The sequence below is a fragment of the Saccostrea echinata genome, unplaced genomic scaffold, assembly GCF_033153115.1.
Source record: "Saccostrea echinata isolate AGI-Se365-2 ecotype Australia unplaced genomic scaffold, CSIRO_AGI_Sech_v1 ptg000117l, whole genome shotgun sequence".
Classification (NCBI taxonomy): domain Eukaryota; kingdom Metazoa; phylum Mollusca; class Bivalvia; order Ostreida; family Ostreidae; genus Saccostrea; species Saccostrea echinata.
Genome location: NW_026889866.1, coordinates 143,490 through 171,299, shown reverse-complemented (window position 1 = coordinate 171,299; position 27,810 = coordinate 143,490). Strand labels below are relative to the sequence as shown.

The 27,810-nt window shown below is 33.7% G+C and overlaps 1 long non-coding RNA gene across 1 annotated transcript; it reads right to left on the bottom strand.

Annotated features, from left to right (window-relative positions):
- Window positions 1-2,833: 2,833 nt before the first annotated feature.
- Window positions 2,834-26,446, bottom strand: LOC133177287 (uncharacterized). Its single transcript, XR_009719658.1, has 5 exons — window positions 26,366-26,446; window positions 22,380-22,475; window positions 18,065-18,169; window positions 17,754-17,851; window positions 2,834-5,164 (listed from the first exon to the last, which is right to left on the bottom strand). It is a non-coding gene; the product is annotated as an uncharacterized LOC133177287 (long non-coding RNA).
- Between the last annotated feature and the right edge of the window lie 1,364 nt (window positions 26,447-27,810).

The following is a 27,810-nucleotide window of genomic DNA, read 5'->3' as shown; positions in this document are numbered from 1 at the left end:
TTTGCCAAACAATGTTTTTGTTTTTTTTTTTTTGTTTTTTTTTATTATTTTTTTTGTTTTGTTGTTGTTGTTGTTGTTTTTTTTTCCCCAGAGAGGATATTTGAAGTGTTGTTGTTATAAATAAACATTTTTTTGTCAAGTAGATAATTTTTATTGTATTACCTTTAAAAATGTGTTCCTATATAAGTCCAGACTTAAAAAGTCTATCATTTCTAATGTTTTACTGAGCGATCATAAAAAAGTCGATGTTTGACTGCGGTTTGAGATATTGGACCTGTCGACGAGATACTGGACCGCTTACGTCACACCTTGGGCGGGATCAGCTAAATCTCATTTGCATTCGTCGGTGTTCGACAGCTACGGAATTGACCGAATTTAATCTCAGTGGTAAAGGAAGTTTACATATCGAAAACCAGCACAAGATGCATGTATTGGCAGTTTGTTTTCGTTTGTACGATCTACGTATGTTATATGATTATATATGTATGTTCTTTGTCATTGTCTAAGAAATTTTATTCATCATTCCTTTAGGACTTTAAACATAAAAAAAAATATAAGATGCACTTCTCAACAAATCCCTCCATGCTGCATTAAGATTTTATTCAAATCTATATCATTGTTAAAGATTTCAAAACATTATGTTTCTTTTCTTTATTTTTTTTTTAGTTTCCGACAACCGTTAGATAAGCACTACCAACTGATGGACTATTTCTTCCTGCCAAGTAGTTTTCGTGTTCTTCATATTTTGTTCCGTCATGTAAAACACTTTTTGGAAATGTTTGCGACATCCTGTCCCGTGAATCAAAACTGCAGACGTTTTTACCTTCCATCAGAAATGGTGCATTTACATGTGCAACAAAGTTCCTGTACTTGGTTCTTGCGGCGTACTAGCTTTTCGATTCCATCCACCGTGGTAACAGAACGGTAATTTATATTAGCAGCAACATTATTTTCCGATACCACTTGATAATGGGCATTTAAAGCAGAATTGGTTTTCCTTCTTGTTTTGTATCGTGTATATTTTCGTTGAATACAGTATGAAACAACAACTAAAACGATAATGATTGTTAACCCGTTGCCACTAAAATCACCAAATATAAAGAGCATCCGAGAATTAAATTCAGTAGCATCTCCTGTGTTCTGATTGTTTTTCGATGTCACCTTTGTAGAAAACTTTGGATATCCTCTCTCATCTGTAACACCTTGGAATGCCACCATTTATGTTTCGGCTGCATCTACAAATACATTTATTTATTGTAAACTTATACTCAATATATATATATATATATATATATATATATATATATATATATATAACTCTGATTTAAGGACTAGGGAGACCAGACCATTATATATGGCTTAAGGAGACAATATACAGATTTTTTAAATATGCTTTTTTCTAAAAAGAAATACCAGATCAAAGATCTATAGAACACCATTTAGTCGACTCTTGCTTTATTTTTTCAAAATAAATGCCTCCTAAAAATATATGAAAAAAATGGTCTCCTTAATATTTTATGTTTCTCTCATATGACTTAAGGAGACCAGTGTATATTTTTTATAAATATAACTTGTGGTTTAAGTAGACCATTTTTCTTTCATAGTAATTTCACTTATTATGCATTAATTAACATATTGTTTCCAACCAGAATAGTTGCGGATGGTCATTAGTCAAGGTCAGCAGAAAGATATTTGTGCTAATGTGACTCAACATGATCAGTACAAAACTTTGAATTAAACTAAAGTCATTGCACAAGTGATTTAAATAGAGAGTAGTTGCCCCAGTGGCGCAGTGGTTAGAGCATCTGCTCTAGAGTAGCGAAGTAAGGAGTTGATCCTTACGTTGCAGGTTCAAATCCCACTGTGGGATGGGGAGACCGGTCCTTCAGATGAGACTGTATAAATCGAGGTCCTGTGTCGCAGTAGGTGCTGGCACGAAAAAAATCCCTCGATGCTCAATGGCCGTAAGTGCCGAGTATAGGACAAAATTTGCAGATCTCCATCGGCATGTGGTGGTGTCTCCATATGAGTGAAAAAATCTTGAGAGGAATGTTAAACAACATACAATCAATCAATATATAGAGAGTATAAGCCTAGAGTAGCTTGTTCTGATATCCACATTTAACTCTCAATGCTGTCGCCCACGTGGTGCAGTGGAAAGAGCCTATGCTCTAGAGTCATGGAGTTAGTTGATCCTTTTGTCACATGTTTGAATCCCACTGTGGGACGTAGAGACCGGTCCTTCGTACAAACAGAGGTCCAGTGTCGCAGTAGATGCTGGCATGAAAAAGATCCCTCACTGCCCATTGGCCCTGAGTGCCGAGCATAGGTCATTTGCAGCTCTCCATCGGCAAGTGTTGGCATCTCCATATGAGTGAAAAATTCTCCAGAGGGAAGTTAAACAACAAACAAACTCTCAACACCCAAAACAGTTTAACCTAAAAGTGAATGCAGACACAGATTATTCTTTAGACCAAGTATAGTATACTCCATATTGTTTTGTTGAGGACAGAAAGTTCACAGTGGACATCAAGTAGTTTTTCCTGCATTTATACCCAGCTTCTTTTAAACCATATAGTCACCGAGTGCATTCGCTTTTCCAACTAACTGATGAAGTTCTGACCTATGCCTATATTTGTTTAAATTCTTTCTGATTTAAGAATACATTTGACCAGTTGAAACCAAGAGTACATGTACTACATAAAATTTCAAGGTTGTGATTAAGATTCAGTAAAAGTCATGCCCCATCCAGTATAGCAATATGTGGATGCCATGTTCAATATACATATTTGCTATCATTAAACTTGCAGAGACCATGAATCAAAATAATTCAAATGCTTAAAAATCATTTTATTTTTACTGCTAGTCAAAATACAGTCACTCAAGCATATCCTTTGTTAATTTGAAAAAAAAAATGATAGTTTAACATTTATTATTAATACCATACCAAAGCACAAGATAGTGCACTTCTTACATAATCCAATGATTCATGCTGTGATTTTACCTATTTAGATGCTTCTTATTTACAGTTCAGTATACATGATATACCAGTACAATGTGACACTAACCTAGTATCAGTTAAATGGATCATTACTATTCTGTTTTTAAGAAGTTTGCAGGGTAAAAAGTATAATAAAATAAAAATGTTGATTCATTTATTGATTGCATATGCTAAAAACTTTTATAAAATATCAAACATTGTATCATAACAGCTTTTACAAATTAATTCATTACATTCAAAGGTACAAAAATCAAATTATTTTCATCCACAGTTTTATCATATTCAGTTGAACAACAGCTACATCTATTATATGAAATGTATGGTAGTTGGCACTGATGGTATATATATCCTGAGCAAAGAAAAAACATACCTAATCAAAGAATACAAAGCTCACTTCTATAAATGTTATCTACTGGTAAGGCAAAGTCTCACTCAACAAACACTTTGGTAATGTATATCACCTGGATCCAAAATCTATGCAAGTTGGTCTGGGTTAGATTTAACTGCTCAATAACCCTGAAAATGTATGTTACATCCAGCATCAGAAGCAGGATACATCATCTATGTTTACTGATCACCAAAGAGTATATTGTTACTTTGAATGAACCTTCTCTAAAAAACTGGTCATTAATCCAGAAAATCTAAGTCAAATCAAGGATTGGTACCCTGAAACATTCACATGTACATACATCATCTTTGCAGGTTTGTTCAACATAGAGTTTATAATTACATGAGAATAGGACTGCTCAAAACACTTAATCTTGTGGAGTCCCCCATGTGGTGCAAAGGATAGAGTTTGTAATCTAGAGTCGCAAGTAAGGATTTAATCCTTAAGTCTCAGGTTCAAATCCACTGGGGATGTGGGGACCAGTCCTTCAGATTAGACCATATAAACCGAGGTCCCGCCTAGCAGTTGATGTGGGCACAAAAAAGATCCCTTACTGCTCAAGGCCCTGAGTGCAAAGTATAGGTCAAATTTTGCAGTTCTCCACCAGCAAGTAGTGGCATCTCCATATGGATGAAAAATTCTTGAGAGGGATGTTAAACAACAAACAAACAAAAACAAAAAAACACATGAGGAAAATGTAAATCAGGTCAAGCATCTGAAGTAAATCTGTTAATGTGCTTTAATTCATGCAAGTTTGTCCAGGTAGAGCTTAGGAATGAACCTTGCTTCTTAAATTTTAACTAGGATGGCAATGCTAGGTATATAGTAAGAACTCATCTAGACTGTCCAGAAAATCTAAAAAATATTTAGCAATTTCTTACTTGCATGATTTAAAAAAATCTGCAATCTAACATTATTTCAAAAAAAATTTCAACACATTTTCTAATTTTCAACAAATTCAATGCACTATGAGACGATTTAACATTTCTTAACCACATACACTGTACTTAAAGTGCAATATACATGCATTATACTGTATGTTAAATCTTTACAGTTTTCTTCAAGTACTCTAATAGTATATGAAATATGAAGATTACCAATAGTGATCAAGCTTTAAAGTCCATTGAAACAATACATAATTAGAGCAGAGCAAACACAGACCTCTAAAAACACCAGGTGCAATGGAGGAGAAAGCATTTCCTGCCATGTGCTCCTTGACATGATTGGGCAAATGGAAAAATCCACAAACAATTCAGTGTAAACAATTTTGATGAAAAACATTAGTCAACATTCAACTTAATGATCGATTGAATTTGCTATAACAATTAATTTACACGTAAGTGTACACACATTTATGCATACATGTACTAGATGAATTATTTCACAATATCCAAAATTGGACAATAACAGTTTCTAATCTAGCTAGACAACAGGAAATTTTCATTATTACTTAAATTACATGAAACTATTGAAGTCTATGAGATACAAATTATATCTAAAAATAATACACATTTTAACAAGTGTTTACAGTTTAGTGTATTTATTATACACAAATGATGACTTAGTAATTATGACTTACTAGTAAAGTCCACAGATTGACTTCCAGATTTCAGCTCAAAGGCTTGAAGATTTTTAGTGGCTCTTTCATCATTTTTTTTTCAATGAATATTTTCATTTTTATTTTCAAGACGCTGTTTTTGTTGAGGTCTTTTAGCAGTTTGATGCAATCCAAGAACTCCAAGGGCAATTTAAGAACTCCTGAATTTCTTTCTTACCTGTAAAAAATAAAAATTTAAAAGTTTAAAATATATTCAACTTACATGAAGAAAACTAGTAAAACTAGTGATAATGTAATAGACCTTTCAGATGTTCCAAAGCAGCTACATGTATCTAATTAAAAAATATAAAGTTTGAAGTATTTAGAGTCACTTGTATTCTGAACAAGGGATATGTGTATTTGACAGACAGATGAATGAATAGACTGATCACTATAGAGCACCTTAGTCTTTTTTCAATAATCTTTATATTAGTGAAAATCAAATAGGAACTAGAGTGTTTCAAGGAATGTATATGTCACCTGCTAGGTATCGTCATTAAAGAGGTAAATAAATCTAAGAGTGGTCAGCTATTAATTTAATATTAGCATGGAGGTTCAAGCATTTGCCTGCAAGGAAAAAAAAATCCAAAAGACTGGGATAGAATCTGGCAATCAAAGAAAATATGGTTCCCCAGTCCTCAAATGAATAATTTAATTGAAATTATGAGGAATAACTATTTATCATTTTAGTAATACACATGTAGGTGCTTCCATCAATCCTCGGAGGAAAGGAATTTCAGACCGTCTTTACTTTAATTGTCACTTTGTCAGTCAACACGATTCATTGTGGAATACTGATCCCAATGTATTTTCATAGTATTTAAATATAAGTTTGTGTGGTAACTTAATTTCATACAGTTTCAAAGTATAGTATCATGAGCTCAAAAACATATATAAATGCTAATTATCAAAACCCTGCCTCTCAAAATTATGGAGATATAAGGTGTGACAGACGGACAGACAGACACCAGGTAAAGTGATCTCTAAGTGTCGTTCTGCTCTGCAAGTGACACAAAAATGAAAGTTAGTCAATTTTTGACCATGTATATCACTTCAGTGATGAAAGGAATGCTGAAGTGGTAAGTCTATCCTAATTATTTGAAAATACGGCAACCCCATTGGTCAGAATATAATACATATGCTGTCCAGCCTTAATTTCATTGGCATAAAGCAGCACAAAATACGATTTTATTGGATGGTGCAACTTGTTTTTCTAGGGGGCGCTGTTGCAACCCTGGAAAAGAAAACAGGACTGGGGCTTGCCCCTAGGGGGCACTTACTGACCGGAAGTAAACAAACAACAGAAATAGCAATACACTAGAAATATGTCCATAGGACATGTATGCCCGCCGAGTGTATAGTAATGCAACATGAAATTTTGTGTTAGTGTATGAAGTTTGATGAGAATATCTTGAAAAGTTTCTTTAAAATTGAAACTGAAATCTAAAAAAAATGGATATAGATAAATTCTCACCAAATTATGTATAGATGCATAGCCTTAGATATCAATATTTTAAATGGTTTTAAAACCATGCAAAATGCAAACTGAAGGAAAGTGAGGTCAAGGTCACAGGAAAGGTCAAAAGTTTTTGAAATAGTTGAATAGGTCTTACTAATTATATATGTATCAGCATATTAAGTTTGATAAAAAATATCTTGAATGATTTCTTTAAAACTGAGCTAGTCACAAGTGTGGCGCCATGGTTAGAGCATCTGCTCTAGAGTCGCGAAGTAAGGAGTTGATCCTTATGTCGCAGGTTTGAATCCCACTGTGGGACATGGAGACCAGTCCTTCGGATGAGACCTTATAAACCAAGGTCCCATGTCACAGTAGGTGCTGGCATGAAAAAAACCCCTCACTGCTCAATGGCCATGAGTGCAGAGTATAGGACAGAATTTGCAGCTTTCCACTGGCAAGTGGTGGCATCTCTATGAGTGTAAAATTCTCAAAAGGGACTGCAGATTACCTGTAATGATTGACCAAAATCCCTACTAGGCTTTAAACTCTTCATTCTTGACCTGTATTTCGTCAAATAAGATTTTTCCAGTTAATTAAGGTAAAATTACTAATTGTTAAAACTGTAAATGATTTTTTTTTTTTTTTTACCTGAGCCAGATTTTTACTTTTCTTGAAAGTGTCTGTATTTGACTGTTGGTTCAACCTATCTCAAGAAAATGATCTGTAAAAGTAAATGTTAGAAATCATAATCTGTTCTCTATCTACTATAATCACGAGAAAAGGTGCTGAAAATTAACAGATGGAGATAAAATCAGCATTCATATTAAAGGCTTTTTTCAATAATCAATTTATCAGTGAAAATCATAAAAGTATTAGGCAAAAAGGAAAAATAAATGTTGTCATTAATTAACCTTGCATATCTCTACAATTTTCTGATAAGAAAATTATACCCGATAGATGCAATATAATCACCCTTTGCCTGCCCCTAAATTAAATTATGAAATTTCGATAGATTTTGATCTAGTAAGCAATTATTTAAAACAAGGTTTTTTTAGAGGTGCCTAGGGTCGAAATTCATAGAAAAAAAACCTACAAAAAACGTGAAAACCTATTTCTATCATACTGGTTTATATTTATTACAAATGTCCTCATAGTCAGCATAGCCCAGAATGATAGAGCGCAGACTCTCACCATGAACATTTTTAGTGTCCTGGTTCGAAACCATTTGTTGGCACATTTTTATTTTTTCAAACTTTTTACCTGTATAAACACTAAAGAACGAGTGCACTTATGGACCCCAGTAAAATATGAAAAAATGAAGAATTAAATTAAGCATAATTTTCCATCTCAGATCATTAATTGATATCTAAACCATAAGATTCAACAAATTTTATCGCTGAAATTCATGAATATACAAAGAGCAAAGCCATACAATGTGGTAGGGGTCAGCCGACATTCGTGATTTTCTATAGTAAATCGAGGACGGTCAATCATTTCAAAGCTTTTGTTTATTGTCAGCCTAACATTGTACAAACTTGTGCGATTGACAAAAAATGCATTATACATTTATAAAACTTGTGTGAAAGTAGGAAATTTGTACATGATTAGGCTTGTATTTAAAATATTAAAAATGTATGAAAAGTTCAATGTTTTTCCTATTACAAGCAAGAGATATTTACCTGTATGACCTATGTTGAACCCACCCGTGGAATAAATTATTTAAAATACTGGTAGTCACGTGAGTTCTACCCATGTAAACATTCCTCAAAGATGCTCACTGTAAAACATAACCACGTTTTGTATCATTATATCGAAGTCAAGCCGCATAGAGAAGTTTGTATGTATTTGGTTTTAGGAACACGGGATGGTTAGGAGAGTTTAATGTCATTAAAATGTCATCATAAATAAAAGTGTCAAACATTTTTAACATTCATGCAAGACAATGGTACTGGTATTGAAAGCCACCTAAATACACTTTTTTTCATTTTAAAATTTAAAGGAACTAATGTTAATACTTATTGTATTATTTCAAATGCAAGCATGCAAATTTCTTAGTTTGTTCACTATGGATACAGGTATCTATACAACTTCATTCTATTTTTTCTCGGGTAAAATAGTACAAGAAGTATCATTCGGCAAACGCGCCTGTCAATGATCCACCATCAGATTGTTCAAGTGTCTGATTTAAATGTCTCCTCCTCTTGATTTAAATAAACGAAACTCAAAATAGGTTCTGTACGACTTTTCCGGATTTGGGGTATCTATAGGCATTTAAAAAACTTCATTTGTTTCAAATCCATGCTGATTTAGGTGATGTTTTAATGTGATTTTAATTAGAAATGTCCACTTGTATTTAACTATTACCAAAAGAGAACAATTTGGTAATATATTCTAAAGTAATATGGCACTGAAAAAGGGCCCATTAAGCATTGCTTAAGTGCACTTGTCCTTTGATTTTTTAATACAGGCATTTGCATTTTACTTAATATATTTTCTTCCTTAAATGCATGTTTGGTGTTGATATAAAAGACATCTATGGAAATGCAGATCATAAATTCTCTTTAACTAAACGCAATCAACCGGAACTAAACCTCATTGTAAGCACACTTTGTTCGAGGACATGAATCATTCACTTTGTGTTACTCGATACTGCAGGTGTCATGAAAAAAAATCATGCCGAGCAATAATTGCTGTGTTTGCCTTTCAAGAACATAATGACGTGTAATAGTACTGTTGTGCCAGTGGGAGAGATACTGTTCTATGCAGAGTAGATGCAGTTCGTTCCTCGGGAAAAATGTGTGCATTGGCGATATGTTATGCTAAAAATGCATGAGGGTTTTCAGATTAGAAAAGAATGTGGTAAGGTCAGTTAAGGTTTTATGTCCCATTGCCATTACTCAGTCAGACATCAAGAATGACCCTCAAACAAAGGATGTATCATTCTGTAAATACTGAGGTAGGATCACATGAACACACAGTTGAGTAGAATGAAATATATTGAGATAACAATCAGTATTCAAGATCAAAAGCCCATCAAAAAATACAAAATAGGAGCAGAGCAAATACGGACCTCCAAAACATCAGAGGTGGGATCAGGTGCCATGGAGGAGTGAGCATCCCCTGCAGACCAGTCACACCCGCTGTGTGCTCCTTGTCACGACTGGGAAACAATAGAAAAATCCATACACAATTCAGTGTGTAAATAATGGCCTAACAATAAGTATGAAAAACGTCAGTCAGCATTTTACTTAATCATAAATTGTATTTGCTGACAAGGTCATTGTATCGACCATAGAACTTACAAAATGATGACTTTAAACAAGACTGCTGATATTCTTGTTTCAGCAATTTGTTTGTCAATAACTTACCTCCTTTTAAAAATTGTTCATACATAGAGGATGCTCTTGCGTATCGAATCAACTGAGAGATATAAACCCCGTATGCAGGTGATGAAGGTATATTGCTGAATAAGTAAGGGAAGTTGACGATTGAAAAGTTAAAGTCATCACGTTTATCATAAAGCTTGGTTGTTAGATTACCATTAATGTAGAACTAAAGCAATACATGAGAAACAAGAAACTACACACATGTGACCTAAAGTCAGTGACCGGAACATATATCGGTAAGCTTTTTCTAAAGACTGAAACCAATATTGGTCCTATAGGTCATCTCATATTTAGGTCTTTCCACCTTTCTGTGGAAAGACCTCTTGAAATGCTTATGTTTATTAGGTCTTTCCACCTTTCTGTGGAAAGACCTCTTGAAATGCTTATGTTTATTATTATTATTATTATTATTCTTTTTCTTCCCGGACTTTTGAAACCGCAAGACTTATCAAAAAACTTTATAGTTCATGATACTGGATATTAAAAGTTATTCCGAAAAACGACCCAACGTGTTTGACCTATGACCTCTTACAAAGTTATTGCCCCTTTCACAAGAATAGCTTGTTATCGCTACTCCTTCGAAACCGTAAATCGTAGAGATACAGAACCTTCACCAATGTCTTTGACTAATTGAGAGGACTTTTCAATCTATTCATTGCGAAATGATTTGTCGACCCCTTCAATGAGTTATTGCCCCTGAAAGTTTATGAAGTTTACAAATAATGAAAAATTTTCAAAACGATAAGTCGTACAGACATGGAACCAACTGCATTAGATTCTTTGACCTCAGATCTTGAAAATTTTTTCAAGGTCAAAGGTCAAGGTCATTCAAAATTTGAGAAATTAAGCTCTTTTTATATCTCTTTTGTCTTTCATTATATACTAAATCTCTTTGCATCTTTAATATGTCCTCTTAAAACTATTTCAAAGATTTCATACTTGTCCCCTAAGATTTACCCTTTTAAAAGTTATTGCCCCTTTCACTGAAAACCTTGTTATCGCTACTCCTCCGAAACTGTAAACCGCAGAGACACGAAACCTTCACTCATGTTCTTAGGGCCTTTAGACACAACTTCAGTCTATTCAGTGCGAAAGGATCCGATGACCCCTTATATGAATTATCGCCCTTTAACATCTTTGCTCTTACTATTAAACCTTATAACTTTAAAACCAAAAGTCGTAAAAGCATGGGGTCAAGTGCAATGTGACCCTTGACTTATGAACTTAAATAATTGTTTAAGGTCAAAGGTCAAGGTCATTCAATTTTTTTTAATTTCATTTTTTCCATATCTCAAGCCATTTCTTGTTTCTTTTGTATAAAAATAAACAGTAGAGAGTTAAATATAAAGAATATATGAAATTTAAATAAGGTGGAAAGACCTCTAATTGTTCGAGAACAATTAGTCTACTAGTTATTATTATTATTATTTTTCTTCCCGGACTTTTGAAACCGCAAGACTTATAGAAAAACTTTATAGTTCAGGATACTGGATATTAAAAGTTATTCTGAAAAACGACCCCCCATGTTTGAACTTTGACCTCTTACGAAGTTATTGCCCCTTTCGCAAGAATAGCTTGTTAGCGCTACTCCTTCGAAACCGTAAACCGTAGAGGTATGAAACTTTCACCAATGTCTTCGACTAAATGAGGGGACTCTTCAATCTATTCATTGTGAAAGAATTTGTTGACCACTTCAATGAGTTATTGCCCCTGAAAGTTTTTGATGTTCACAAAAAATTAAAAATTTTCAAAACCATAAGTCGTAGACACATGAAACCAACTGCATTGAATTCTTTGACCTTTGACCTTGAAATTTATGTCAAGATCAAAGGTCAAGGTCATTTAAACTATGAGATATTTATAACTCTCTTGTCTTTCAACATATACTATATGTCTTTGCATCATTAATATGTCCTCTTAAAACTATTTCAAAGATTTCATTCTTGTCCCCTTAACTTAACCCCTTTGAAAGTTATTGCCCCTTGTGCGAAAAACCTTGTTATCGCTACTCCTCTGAAACCGTAGACCGTAGAGACATCAAACCTTCACTAATGTCTTCAGGGTCTTTAGACACAACTTCAATCTATTCAGTGCGAAAGGATCTGATGACCCCTTATATGAGTTATCGCCCTTTAATGTCTTTGCGCTTAATAGTAGGCCTTATAACTTTTAAAGTATAAGTCCTAGAAGCATGAATCCAATTGCAATGTGATTATTGACCTTTGACCTTTAATGTGTGGTAAAGGTCAAAGGTCAAGGTCATTTCAAAATTTTTGAAATTTTCATTTTTTCTATCTTTCAAGCCATTTATGGATTCTTTTTGTATAAAAATTAACTTTAGAGAGTAAAATATGAAAAATACATGAAATTCAAAGAAGGTGGAAAGACCTCTAATTGTTCGAGAACAATTAGTCTACTAGTTTTAACTAGAAGTGTTCCTTTGATATACTATATTTTACTTAATTTCTATAGACTTACTATACCCTGAAAAAAAAAAAAGGAAAACAGGAACTACCTGTTTAAATGACCCCAACCACCAAGGTTAATCTAAAGTTTGTCCCTGCCTACCTGAAAAACAGACTGCCTCGGGCAGTCAGTAATTTCCAACTCTGGTTTTTAGATGCTAAATGTTTAATATTTACAATTAAATGCTTATATTTACATTTTTAAATTCATGATAGATTGAGAAAGTTGATAAAATCATTTCTATATTAAGTCTGTATACTGTATAGGGGGAAAATAACTCGCGGTGTTAATATTCGCTATATTCACGGTGTGAATAAATCCCGTGAATTCAAGAAACAGTGAATAAGTTTTCAATAACCTACATGTTATATTTGGAAATTTGAGAATAGACTACGATAGGTAAATATACGTGCAGTGCATGGTCATTTCAGTAATTACGAATCGCACCTGTCATTCAATTATTTTAATTATCACGCTTGACATTAATTTAGATCACCCAGCAGATAATAACCTGTATTTGTAAAAAAAAAAAAAACTGTTTTAATAGCCAACGCTACATGTTTCATCAATCAAAACACTAGGGTCATGGGTTTTGAATACCCGTACATAACTATGTTACGACGTGTCTTTGTTACCTGCATTATCATGTTTTTATCGACATTTTGGTTTTAAAAAATCATTTAAATAACTATCGAACTTGCTGATGTATATATAAATCTACCCTGTTGTTCGTGAAGTGAATACATAACGCTGATTAATGCCTTCTAGCTATGCTATGGATTAAACGGATATAGACATTGAAGGGAGGTACATGTAACCTTAGTTATATACCGATTCCGCAAATTCAACAAACCGCGATCGTGTCAGAGGAGAGAAAAACATGAAAATTACAACCCCTGAAATTATCCCCTATACAGTACTTCAACCGAGAAATTAGTTGAAACTGGTTCCAGAAAAGAAGCTGAAAATGTTCAATAGTTTACAGACAATACTTGACACATGATGACTGAACAAGAACAGATAGCAATAAGTAATTTAAATGACTCAGGTGAATTATAACCTGTTCAATCTTAGATCCATCTTTTTTCTAATACAAGGGTTGATCCAAAAGTTCATGGAATTTAATTATTTCTAAAATTTTATTGTGATTTGATGAAAGCAAACAATAGGCATATTTATAATATAGAGTCATTATGCAACAATACTGGAAAATTTCACCACGTTCCAATTACCAATAAGGTCACATGAGCTTTCTGAACACTGATAGTTGTAAAATCCGGGGGAGACTTCAACGTAACGTCAAGTTAAGTATGTCATGTCATGTTATAGGAGCATCTCACCCTCATGTTCAATTCAACTAAGTAATTCTACAGAATATTCTGCCTTTTTCTCCTTTTTTCTCTCAAGAAAAGCCTGGGTATCCACCAATCGACTTATCTTTATATTACACTCATATTTCAAAAATACTCCCCATCTTTCCATATGATGTTCCAATTTCAGTAGCAAAGTCAAGCACAGTACGTCAGCGGTCAACATCCATCAACGCTTAATTTGTCTACGAGAAAAACAGACCCTCCAAAAGCAGCCACACCTTTAATCAACCTCCATGGAAGTTCTATTGTTCTTAAATTTCTCACGCCACTGGAAAATCAGTTGCTAAATGCATTTTTCTCCAGCCTGTATCAGTAGTATACCCCTTTAAGTCAGAGTGTTCCTAAGATTTTAACAAAACTTATAACTTGACTGAAATGTGACGTTCTCTAACAATTAAAAGATGAACAAGAAATCATCAACTAATAATCTAAATATCAAGTTAAATCAGTAAAACTCTCACATACAGGTATATTAGTGGTCAAGCAATCGTAATAATGACAAAATTCTCATTTTATTTGCCACTTGGCGCAGGTTTTTTCTTATATCACGTATTAAGAATTAAAATGATAATGAACGAGTAAATGTCTCCCCTGCATTTTAAAACATCCTTTGCTATGGCAACTGCCATAGAGTTACTATCATTAATATTTAAAATATTTTTTTATTAAAAAAATTCAACAAGTGTCTATATTCTTATTTGTAATTTTCAACCACTTTCACTAATAAATAAATAAAATAAGAAGAAATTCCATGAACTTTCGGATCATTCCTCGTACATATCAGTCATTAAAGAATGATTGCACTTTAGTACGTCATTTGGAACCTTTTGGGCTACCCATTTTAAGCTTTACATTACAATATATCGCTTAATTAATGATTATTGTGCAAGCATATTCGTTTGATATTTATTCCTTGGATTTTTTGTCATACATATTTCTATAATTACAGACAATGTTATTGAAAAGAACATGTTCAAGCCTTAAATTCCGGAAATTTGAACGGGATTACTTTCGAATTTAAGGTATCCGCAAATAGGAGGAGACATTTAAATCGCATGGATGTGGAATGTAAACATTGGCACATATGATTTGTGTAGTTTCATGGTGCACAAATTATAAATGATTCTAGTGTTTAGGGATGGGGAAGATGTCTCGCCCTGCAGACCATTATACAGAGGCGACATGAGCCTGTACATGTACTTACTAATCAAGTGTCAATACCAGAATTCTTTCAAAACACCCCTAATGAAAAATACAAAGTAAAATAAGAGACATATAATCTTCACACCCTATTAAAATTTGCGCAAAAATCTTCCATAGTTTGAAGTTGGAAGTACGATATATACTGTCACAATAGAAACTTTCAATGACAAACACAATGAAATGTTCAATGAAAGCCTTAGCGTATATTGATTAGTGGAATGTCACGTGAGTAAAGTGATTATAATATCAATCGTTGACACTCGGTGAACTGTTAATTTAGTGGCTAATTCGACCGTAGTTTGGAGACTTTTTCAAAAAATTAGATATGAGCCGCAATTTGTCCAACATTGTCCTTTGGATATGTTGAAGTTTAAATTAAAATACACATTCTGTGCAAATGAGACCAATGGACAAGTTGCAGCTCGATGTAAACAATGTCGTTGAAAACTGGTATGCATATGAATAACAATAGAAATGTGACAAAACTGTTAGACCCCCGTCTCAAAAGCTAGTGTCGCTTGGCATTATTTAATACTTTCATGTAATATAATATACCAAAACCTGCTCTTAAGACATAATGTTTAATACCTATAAAACATAAAGTTTATGAACTTCGGAATTTTATTTTGCGCAAAACACCGGGACCCAACTCCCATAGCTTAAGTGCACTCATCCTTTATATAATACACAGTATGCATAAGGGAGACCAAATGTATTATTACTGCATTAGGGAGACCAACCACTATCCATATGTAAATCAGTATTCAACCACTTTCACTAATAAAAAAATAAAATATGAAGAAATTCCATGAGCATTTGGATCAACCCTCATACATGTCAGTCATTAAATTTACATAATATACAGTATGCATAAGGGAGACCAAATGTATTATTACTGCATTAAGGAGACCAACTACTCTCCACATGTAAATCAGTATTCAACCGCTTTCACTAATAAATAAAAAAAAAATATGAAGAAATTAGTGATGAGACATCAGTTAATTTTCATAATCGATCATCGGTTGGAATCGGTTACTGCTTCTGATGCGATTTCACCGATTATAATCGGATTTCTTCATAGTGTTGTATACAAAAAGCAGACTATTACAATAATTTCATTTATTTCTTTAACATGAATATATAAAATACATAATATATTATTTTCTTTGTTGTTTTGCTTCTTTTACACTTTCTAGACCTAAAAATATTTACAGTGGACACCCAACATGGCTGCCTAGCGGCAGAAAACGAACTTCAAAAAGTTGTGGGGGGAATTGATCACTCTATATTTAAGGTAAATGTTGACTAAGTTGCATATTTTTTATCTCAAATAAAAGATACAATTAATATTTTTTGAATAAAAAGAATCAGCTGATTGATCAAACCAAAGAGCAAACACAGATTTGGCAGAAAAAAAAATTCACCCGGGGGTAAATTGAATGGGTCGGTTGGGTTATTACAGGAAACAAAAATAATTTTTTTTAGGCCCTATATATGCATCTTCGGTTCTTAATCACCTCTGCTTCGTGCTAGTTGGCTAGTATCAGATGCAGATGCCATTTTCTTTTATTAAGAAGAAATAAATTTTAAACCAGAAATGGATAATTCCGGAATGTATTGTATTAGAAGTATGTTTCCGATGATCGATTATGAAAAACTATAATCGATCATCGGAATCGGTAGCATTTTTTTGTCGACAATCTATGTTTTCTGATTATCGGTACAACACTAGAAGAAATTCCACGAACTTTTGGATCAACCCTCGTACATGTCAGTCATTAAATTTATATAATATACAGTATGCATAAGGGAGACCAAATGTATTAATACTGCAAAAAGGAGACCAACTACTATCCACATGTAAATCAGTATTCAACCACTTTCACTAATAAATAAATATAATATGAAGAAATTCCATGAACTTTTGGATCAACCCTCGTACATGTCAGTCATTAACTTTATATAATATACAGTATGCATAAGGGAGACCAAATGTATTATTACTGCATTAAGGAGACCAACTACTCTCCACATGTAAATCAGTATTCAAAACTTGAGATTTTAATACCCTAATAATTTACATGTTTAGTTACATGAACTAAATCTATTTACCTTTGTCATAATGCAAGAACTGTTTTACATTCAGCCAACTTTAACATTACACATGCATACAGTGTATGCCATGCATTAGGAAGACCAGATGCATCATTTCAACATTAAAGAAACCAACTACAATGGAACGATTAGACAGTATTCCAAAATGTTCATTCCAATACCATAGTAATTTCCCTTAATTTGTTTGTATCTAGATGACTTAAATCAATTTATCTCAGCTAGAATTGGAACAAAAAAACTAATCATAAAAGTGGCCAAACACATGAACAGACAGATGGACATGATGATTCCTATGCTTATATACACCCAAAGTTGCCAAAGTAGAGCAGATGCAGTGGTTAGAGCATCTACTCTAGAGTCACGGAGAAAGAAGCTGATCCTTACATCGCGAGTTTGAATCCCACTGTGGGACGTGGAGACCCGTTCTTCAAATGAGACAGAGGTATTAACCGAGGTCCCATGTCACAGTAGGTGCTGGCTCGAAAAAGATCCCTCAATGCTCAATGGCCGTAAGTGCTGAGTATAGGACAAAAATTTGCAGCTCTCCACTGACAAGTGGTGGCGTCTCCATGTGAGTGAAAAATTCTCAAGAGGGACGTTAAACAACAAACACTATACACCCAAAACTTTGTTTGCAGAAGATTTTGTGATACATGCTTTACAAGTATACATATTGTTCATAAGGGAATAAAAATGCTATAATATATCATTAAGGAAAGCAACTGAAATTAAATGTGCACTTCTAATTGAACTAAACAAAATTACCCTTTGTCAGAATGTAAATTTATAAACAGGAAGGCTGTTTTTCTTCATTTTTTCCATGTCAGATTCAGACTGTTCTTGAAAAAATTCTGGCATACACCCTGTAAAAGTAAACAGTGCAGATAATAAAGAGCTTCTAAATACACTGCATAATATTTAAATGATCCACTTAAAAGGGATAACAAATGCATTTAACTCCATCAAGAAGACCAACTGATATCCATATATTTATAAATCAGTACATGTATTTTAATTGTGATATTTCAATATCCTAGTAATTTACATGTTTAGTTTCATGAAATAAATCTATTTACCTTTGTCCAATGACCAATGAGCACAAGCACTGATTTTTCCTCTTTTTTCTTAACGGAATCACCAGGGCCAGTCTGCGGTCCATATGATTCTGGCATATGTACACTCTGTAAAACGCATATTTGTACCATGTACAGGCATATGAACAATATTTCTATACTACATACATGCATCATTAAACTTAATAATCTTTTTTTTTCCAAAATTCATTATTCATAGTGTTTTGCTGTTAGCAAAATTCAACAAAAACTATACCATATATATACTTGCCTATAAGGTGGTCCACCTATAAGTCAGTTGTATTTTTTGAGGTTATTTTGGAGGGATTTGCTATTGACCCGCTTATAAATCGGTACAACTTTTTGCCAGAATCAATTGACAATTTCAAATCAATGCTCTGATGTTTTAACCTGGTTTCAAAATACTAATCTTTTTATGACTCACCTATAAGCTGGACATAGAGTATATACAGTACCTGCATTATACATGCATTAGGAAGACCAAATGCATTATTGCAATATTAAAGAGACCATTGTGGCAAATGAAATCAATGTATGAATTGTATTCAAAACTACGGGTGTACTAATTTGTCTGAAGTATATCATGATATAATGTGATACACAAAGACTTTAACAGGATATGTACATATACCCACATGCCTAAATGTAACAACAGGAATTATCGTTCTACAATAATTTATTGAAATTGCCAATATGAATAAACAAAAGCAAACTTTGTTTCGATTGTATGAACTTTAAGTTTTCTTTTTACACCACGGTCAGATAATCTAACTGTCCCCCCTGGTTGGCTACCGGGTCCTTCGTTAGACTGCCTTATCAGACATGATATTTACTGAAGATTTGATTTTTGGTACTGACTTTTATACTCAAAATAATGTCTTTAATTGTTTAATTTCTTGAGTTCAATATCACTTTGATGTGTTCAGTGTTTACTTTGATATGTAATGATGTGTATAAGCGTGTATTTTGAAATTTTAAATTTAAATTTCTAGTACAGTAATCGTCCCCAAGCTGCTGTTTCATTATCGTGTCATAGTATCTCTGAGAGTGCATTTTATTAACACCTCCAAATCACCTGGCCTGCGTAATTAAATTTAACTACCAAAAACAACAGCTTGGGACTAATAAGGTGTGATTATCAGCAATGGTCCCATGAAGCCTGTGCTAGACCTAACGGAAATGTTCAACAGACCGTAAAATTAGCATAATGGGATTATTGTGTACTAAGGTGTGAATTCAGTGGAGCGAGAATTTGTTGGACTTAGAGATAACGCATGTGTTTATAGCACTTGGGACCGTAAATCTACTTCGAGATAAGCGAGGTATTCGATATTTCCGTGTTCGAGATACCAGGGTTTTTTAAAATCATAAATATAATAAAAACAGCCGGGACTGTTGATTCACTTCGAGATATCAGTGGTATTCGACATACCGGTGTTTGAGATACCGAAGTTTACCTGTATATCGATACATATCTAGATTAATGAATATTTCGTATCAAAAACAAGAGGCCCATGGGCCACAACGCTCACCTGAGCACATTGGCTAGGAAAAAGCACAAATCACTTCAGTATTGAAAAGTTTAAAGGGGAGGGGGCTTGGATTTTGAACTACCTGAGGATGCTTCCATATCAATATAACAAATGGCTTTACTGTTCTTTAGCAGAAGATTTTTAAAGATTTTTTTCCTATATATTCCCTTGTTAAAAATTTGATCCACCATTGTGGACCCTCCCTACCCCCCCCCCCCCCCCCCCCCATCATTTGAACAAACTTGAATCTACACTACCTGAGGATGCTTCCATATCAATATGACTAAACATGGCTTTTCTGTTGATGAAAAGATTTTTTCCTATATATTCCTATGTAAAAATTTAATCCCACATTGTGGCCCAACCCTACCCCTTGGGTTTATGATTTGAACAAACTTGAATCTACACTACCTGAAGATGCTTCCATATCAATATGACAAAACATGGCTTTGCTATTCCTGAGAAGAAGATTTTTCAAGTTTTTTTTCCCTATATATTCCTATGGAAAACTATGATCCCCCATTGTGGCCCCACCCTACCCCCAGGGGTCATGATTTGAACAAACTTGAATCTACACTACCTGAGGAAGCTTCCATATCAATACGACAAAACATGGCTTTGCTGTTCCTGACAAGAAGATTTTTCAAGTTTTTTTCCCCTATATATTCTTATGTAAAACTATGATCCCCCATTGTGGCCCCATCCTACCCCCAGGGGTCATGATTTTAAAAAAACTTGAATCTACATTACCTGAGGAAGCTTCCATATCAGTATGACAAAACATGACTTTGCTGTTCTTGAGAAGAAGATTTTTGAAGTTTTTTCCTATGTATTCTTATGTAAAACTTTGATCCTCAATTGTGGCACCACCCTAACCCTGGGGGTCATGATTTGAACAAAGTTAAATCTACACTATCTGAGAATGCTTCCATATCAATATGACTTAACAAGGCTTTGCTGTTCTTGAGAAGATTTTTCAATTTTTTTTTCTGTATATTCCTATTTAAAACTTTGATCGCCCCTTGTGGCCCCACCCTACCCCGAGGGGTCATGATTTGATACAAACTTGAATCTTCACTACCTGAGGATGAATCCACATCAATATGCCTAATTGTGACTTTGTTGTTCTTGAGAAGAAGATTTTTCAAGATTTTTTTCTACATATTTCTATGTAAAATGTTGATCCACCATTGTGGCCCCACCCTATCCCTGGGGGTCATGATTTGTACAAAATTTAATCTACACTACCTGAGAATGATTCCATATCAATATGACTAATTGTGGCTTCGTTGTTCTTGAGAGAAAGGTTTTTAAAGATTTTTTTTCTATAAATTCCTATGTAAAATTTTGATCCCCCATTGTGCCCCCCCCCACGCCCGGGGGTCATGATTTTGTACAAACTTGAATCTACACTACCTGAGGATGCTTCCATATAAATTATGACTAATTGTGGCTTTGTTGTTTTTAAGAAAAACAATTTCAAGATTTGTCCTACATTTTCTATGTAAAACTTTGATCCCCCATTGTGGCCCCACCCTACCCCTGGGGGTCATGATTTGAACAAACTTGAATCTGCACTACCTGAGGATAATTCCATATCAATATGCCTAATTGTGGCTTTGTTGTTCTTGAGAAAAAGATTTTTAAAGATTTTTTCTATATATTCCTATGTAAAACTTTGATCCCCCCTTGTGGCCCCATCCTACCCCTGGGGGTCATGATTTGAACAAACTTGAATCTACACTACCTGAGGATGATTCCATATCAATATGCCTAATTGTGGCTTTGTTGTTCTTGAGAAAAAGATTTTTAAAGATTTTTTCTATGTATTCCTATGTAAAACTTTGATCCCCCCTTGTGGCCCCACCCTACCCCTGGGGGTCATGATTTGAACAAACTTGAATCTACACTATGTAATGAAGGTCTCACCTAAGTTTCAACTTTTACAGCCCAGTGGTTCTTGAGAAGAAGATTTTTAAGAGATACCACTAAATTTTCACTAATTCTTAATTATCTCCCCTTGAAAGAGGGTGTGGCCCTTCATTTGAACAAACTTGAATCCCCTTTACCCAAGGATGCTTTGTGGCAAGTTTGGTTGAAATTGGCCCAGTGGTTCTTGAGAAGAAGATGAAAATGTGAAAAGTTTACAACAACAACGACAAAGACGACAACGACGACAGACAACGGACAAATTTTGATCAGAAAAGCTCACTTGAGCCTTTGGCTCAGGTGAGCTAAAAATAACTTAATTCCAATACATTTTGGGCAGGCGTTTTTTTTTTATGTAATTCTGTGAAAAACTTGGGAATTTCAATCACCAAAGATTATATTTACCGGTAACTGTTTTGAATTAAAACTGATCAAAAATGACATAATCATTAAGGAGGTAGCACATCTTAATGATTATTACAAAATCATAAAAATACATAGACAACTTTACTTAACATGTTGATTTTACAGTCAAGAAAAGTTTGAATTTGAAGTGTTATTTTCAAAGACGGTGAGACAAAAAATTAAAAATGAGTAAAAAACAATTATTATTTTTATAAAATTCATGCATAATGATTTATAAGACTTTTTTGACAGAATTGATATACAACAAGGACTTTGATTGGATTATTAACATTCATTCGATTGATCATAATTATTAACTGTTATTGCACTTTCATTTTCAAAATGTTGTTAGGTACATTGTTTGTTCACTCTTTTGCATTGATATTATAATTTATAAAAGAGTATTTTAGCAGAAAAAATTATCAATTTACCTTTCTTGGAATAAAGACATGTTGACCCTTGAGGTGAGATTTTCTCTCTTTCCATAGATTTGTTACACTGGGGTCCACATGATTCTAGCAGAGACCCTGTAAAAAAGGACTTAACTATGGAAAAGCATGAAGAATATATGCCTATTATACATATCTTAAATTCTAATGAAAACAATGTTTTTAATTAAGATCCATATATTTCTAATGATTGACATAATACAAATTCAAAATAAACTAGTTGTAATTGTAACGGGGACCATTACAGATGTTCCCCAAATGCTCCCCAACACCCTTTTGGTGTCTTATTTCCTGTAAGCTTCATTAAATAAGGCAATGAAGTATATTGATCGTTTTTTGCATTTCACGCGTGCGCACGTGCATGCATGTGCAGGATGACCATGTCATCTCATCTATACTATAAATGCATCTTTATATTCTCAGTATCAAAACGTTTCATCAAAAAATAAATAAGTCCGGCTATATCAAGTATATTGGTCATCTTAGCATTGCAAGCATGCGCACCTGCATGCATGTTCATAATGACCATGCCATTTTGTCTATACTTATAATATGTCTGTTTATTCTTAGTATCAAAGCTTTTCATAAAAAAATATAAAAGTTATGGCTATATTAAGTATATTGGTCATTTAACACATTGCACGCGAGCGCATGTGCATTCATGAGCATGATGTCCACATCATCTTGTCTACACTTTTAATATATCTGTACATTCTTAATATCAAAGCTTTTCATAAAAAAATATAAAAATTACGGCTATATTAAGTATATTGGTCATTTAACACATTGCACGCACGCGCACGTGCATGCATATGCATGCATGTGCATGATGACCATGTCATCTTGTCTACACTTTTAATATATATAAATATTTTGAGTATCAAAGCATTTCATCAAAAAGTATAAAAGTTACGAGTATATCAAGTATATTTGTCATTTTACGCTTTGTGCGTGGGCACACGTGCATGCATGTGCATGTTGACCATGTCATCTTGTTTACACTTTTAATACATCCTTATATTCTGAGTATCAAAGCATTTCATCAAAAAATATAAAAGTTACAGCTATATCAAGTATATTGGTCATTTTACGCATTGCACGTGCATGCACGTGCATGCACGTGCACGCAAAATGACCTTGATTCCGCATATCTACATAACATGCCTATTAACCCTAAAAAGGTTTCACCTCAATTGGATGAGTAGTTGACGAGATCATTCACGGACAAAAAAGTACCCAGGAAGAAGAAGAAGAAGAAGAAAAATAATAATAAGAAACAGAGTAAAAACAATATGTTCCCCAACTTCGTTTGGGGAACATAAATATGCATGTCTATATTATACACTGTACCTTAAGCAGACCAATTGCATTATTACATCCTTCAGGAGACCAACTTAAATCAATGTTTGAGAACTACTTGTGAGAACAATAAATTTGTCTACTTTACAGTACTAAATGTACATGTAATCTATAGGATCATGTTACTTTAATTGACCTGCCTTAGTTCAACACAGTAATCTAACAAAGAAATTGAGCCAAAACAACATTTTAAGACTTTTTGAACAGTGCATGTTCCTATCATTTCAAAACCATTACCAGTAAAAATGCTAATATAGGAAAATGATGACAATTAATTAATATTGTACTTTCAGGTATATTAGATGAAGTAATCTGATTTGTCAAGGAACATTTGTTAAAAAGCACTATTATCCGCTGAATAATGAAGCCACGCCCAGTGTCGCAACAGTCAACATTGCTTGACGACGGGTGATATTCCAAAAAATAGTGACTGCGCAGATTTATGCGCTCAAGGTTCACTATTATTTGTATTTGTATAAAACATTCAGTGTAATATAATAAATATTGCATGTAGTTGAGTGTAATATTGAAAATTTTCACCCCTCGAAAACCAAATACGTCAAAAAGGGGATGGGTTTCTTTTCCAACTTCTACATAGTTTCGCCCCTGCAAAAACTGGTATAGACCTTGGAAATGTTTAAACGGGCTAAGAGAAATCAAATGCGTCAAGAGTACTTAATTGTTTTTACCCAAGTTACATGCCAAAAAAGATTCAGAGAGACGTCACATAAAGTTAACGTTGATTTGAACTGAAGTTAGGGTGTCAAAAGTCATTCACGTCCAAAAGTGACACTGATCATGTGTGGTAGATAATAAACTCCTACGAGCTAAATATGCTGCCATAATCAAGTGAGGATCTTCCCTAATCCTATATATAAATCCAATACAATATTATATGCACTTAAGCAGCTGTTTATGACATTGTAAAATTATATAAACAAGACCGGTTTATATAATTTATATCAATTTATATATAATCAATAATATAATTTATATAATTTTATCAAGATAAGTGTATGGGGTAGAGGGAGCAGACATTGAGAATCAATGTTGTCGGACCTTGTGAAACTAAACTAACAGTCTTCCAAATAACCCGGGAGTCCAATGCCAGGGACCTGTTAAATTTGCAGCCGGGCATGTAAAAATTGCCAAATTACATGTCCGAAGAGGGCATATGTGAATCTTCTTTCATTGTACGATCTTTACTTGCCATTTATTCTGTCCTTCCCCCATTATTCGCTTAAACGTTGCTATATGTAATGTCGATGGATTGCCTGTCTACATTCTCGATACGACCTGACAAATGATTGTCAATCTAATCATTGAAGTGTTTAGTTTAACCTATTTGTTTTCTCGAAGTTGCTTGCTAAATTACGAGATGTTCATCAATGCCACATACTGTGGCACTACAGTCATGATCCCATTTCTGAAATTCAGTTCAGCTAAACCGGCCAACAAATGACCAGCATGCAACTCAAAAGTTATTTATGAACAAAAACGCTTTAGAAAATGGCAATCACAGGCCATGGTTGGTTTACGATGCTGAAAAAATTAATATAAAACCTTTATACCTAATGGGTTTTTTTTGTTGCACAATACTGGTAAATGTAAGAATTTTGAGTAGGACATGTACAAATTTGAATGGGCTGGGTAAAAATGATAGGTCTACATGCCCGAAGGGCATATGCTGAAAAAGAATTGTTGTGAAGACTGAACTAAAGCGACAGCGCCGGGTGATCATATAAAGTCCCCTTTATTACATAATAATTTGGCAAATTATCAACACATCAAGCTAAAATTTCCAACATATCTTAACGGTGAGAATTTTTATTTTTTAAGTTGAAACCTCGTGACCTGTGAAAAAAATGAAATTTGTATCCCATCTAAAGTCTTAAAATGTATCAAGGTAATTTTCGATACAAATTTGCTGTTGGGGTTATAAATGAAGGATAAAACCAGAGACCTCGGAATGGAATACTCGGAAGTCTCCGGTTTTATTCTACCCCCAACTGGAAGTTGTATCCCATCTAAAGTCTTAAAATGTATCGAGGTAATTTTCGTGGAATAAATGAGTGCTTTACAATAAAGAGACTCCACCAGAGACGTCTGAAACGATTTATTTGACAAGAAAAAAGTCTCTTGAAGCGAACGATGTCATTTTAAAGTAGGTTAATGATTGATAATGATACAGGAACAAAATACGAGCTTGAAGCGGGGGTGCCTGAAATTGAGTTAGATACCTTGTGGTAAAAATAAGTAGGGGTGCACCGTATATGAAACAAGTGCCTGTGATTGATAGTCTGAAATTTCTCTTCACCTAAATATTAAAAGCTTGCAGTGATCGCTATAAATCTATACAACAGTCAAGTTACATACGGTAAACTAACATAAAAACAAGATTACAACAGTCATGATTACATAAGGTACATTTTGAAGACTCTAGGTCAGTAGGTGAATGTAAACAGGTAAACACGCGTGGGACAGTCACCGCAAATATGAACCACAAAACGACTTATAACATTAAAATGTAAATATTCATCTGCACACAGATTTTTGCATAATAATAATAATTTTTAAAAAGTGTAAATTAAAATATAAAATAAACAAACCTCAAACCTTGTAACAAGGCTTGTTTCCCTACAATCTTATTCTGGTTCTCTGTCACTGAAATGCAGGGAACCAGGCTGCGTTATTAACTCGTACACAGATTTGTTGATACGTATAAACATATGGATACGAAATAAAATATTATCATAAAAAAATGAAAAATTTCAAATTGCTTGAAAAATTATCTTTATGTAGTTTATAATAAATGGTTGTAATTGTTTATTAATTTCTATCTATCCATTAAAATTTGATACGTATATCAGCTTAATATGTATCCGTCTGAACAATTATTGTTATTAACTCCCTGTCACATCTTCATAGTTAAGCCTGTAAGCATGGTAAGTAGGAATCAATTTCAGTTGAAGGGGACCAAAACCAAACATTTTTCAGTTTCATTTGGTGGGGAGGGGGGGGGGGGTATAAACCTCAAATGATCATTTTATCTCTGTCACTGAACTGCTGAAAATAATGAAGGGAGCTAGGCTGCGACAATGATTTGTTGACTGAATTAAAATACGAAATAAATTATCATACATACGAAATAAAATAATTTCATGAAAAAATGAAGAATTTCCAATTGCTTGAAAAAAAAAAAAAGAAGCTTTTCATGTATGTGATTTACAATAAATGGTTGTACTTTTATATTTTCTATAATATATCCATTAAAATTTCACAGTATCAGTATTTTACTATTTGTAAACATTAACAATAATATTAAATAAATGTTACACTCACTGTGGCTTTGACTGAGTTACTGTCACATCTTCATAATTAAACGAGAATATTCCCTTCCGTAAATATTGCTATATATATCTGAACTGTTACCAATTAATCTTTCTTTGGTGAAAGAAAACCTCAGGGATGGAGAATAGGCCCGTACGTAATTTAGTTGGAGGGGGGGGGGGGTGAGCACAACCAAACAACATTTTTCAGTTTCGGGATGGGGGAGGCTACAAACCAAAAATTTTTTAATAAGCAAAAGAAAAATACATTATCAGAGGTTATTATTGAGGGGGCCCAAAAGCAAAAGAAAAATAGATCATCAGAGGTTATTATTGAGGGGGCCCAAGCATAAAGGAGCAATGTTTTCTATAGTATACCTAAATTTCAGCAAAATTACAGGGGGCCTGCCCCCCCCCCCCCGTTCCTTCAGCCATGTATTCATATTTTTTTTTTACAGCATATATATTTTATTAGCAGAGGACCACATTATATTAATAAACAATTATTAAATTACAGCTATTTTTTTCTTAAAGGGTCTGTTTCATTTATACTATATCATGATGTCCTCCATGATGTTTACAGAAAGTTTAATTTAAATTTTTAAGCTCGAAATAGCTGCGTCAACTTGCGAGACTATTTTTTCAACGTTCGGCCTAATCTTTAAATAATTAATTTGTTTGTGGACTTGCATAAAAGAATTAAAAAATATAGGGGCCTATCATTT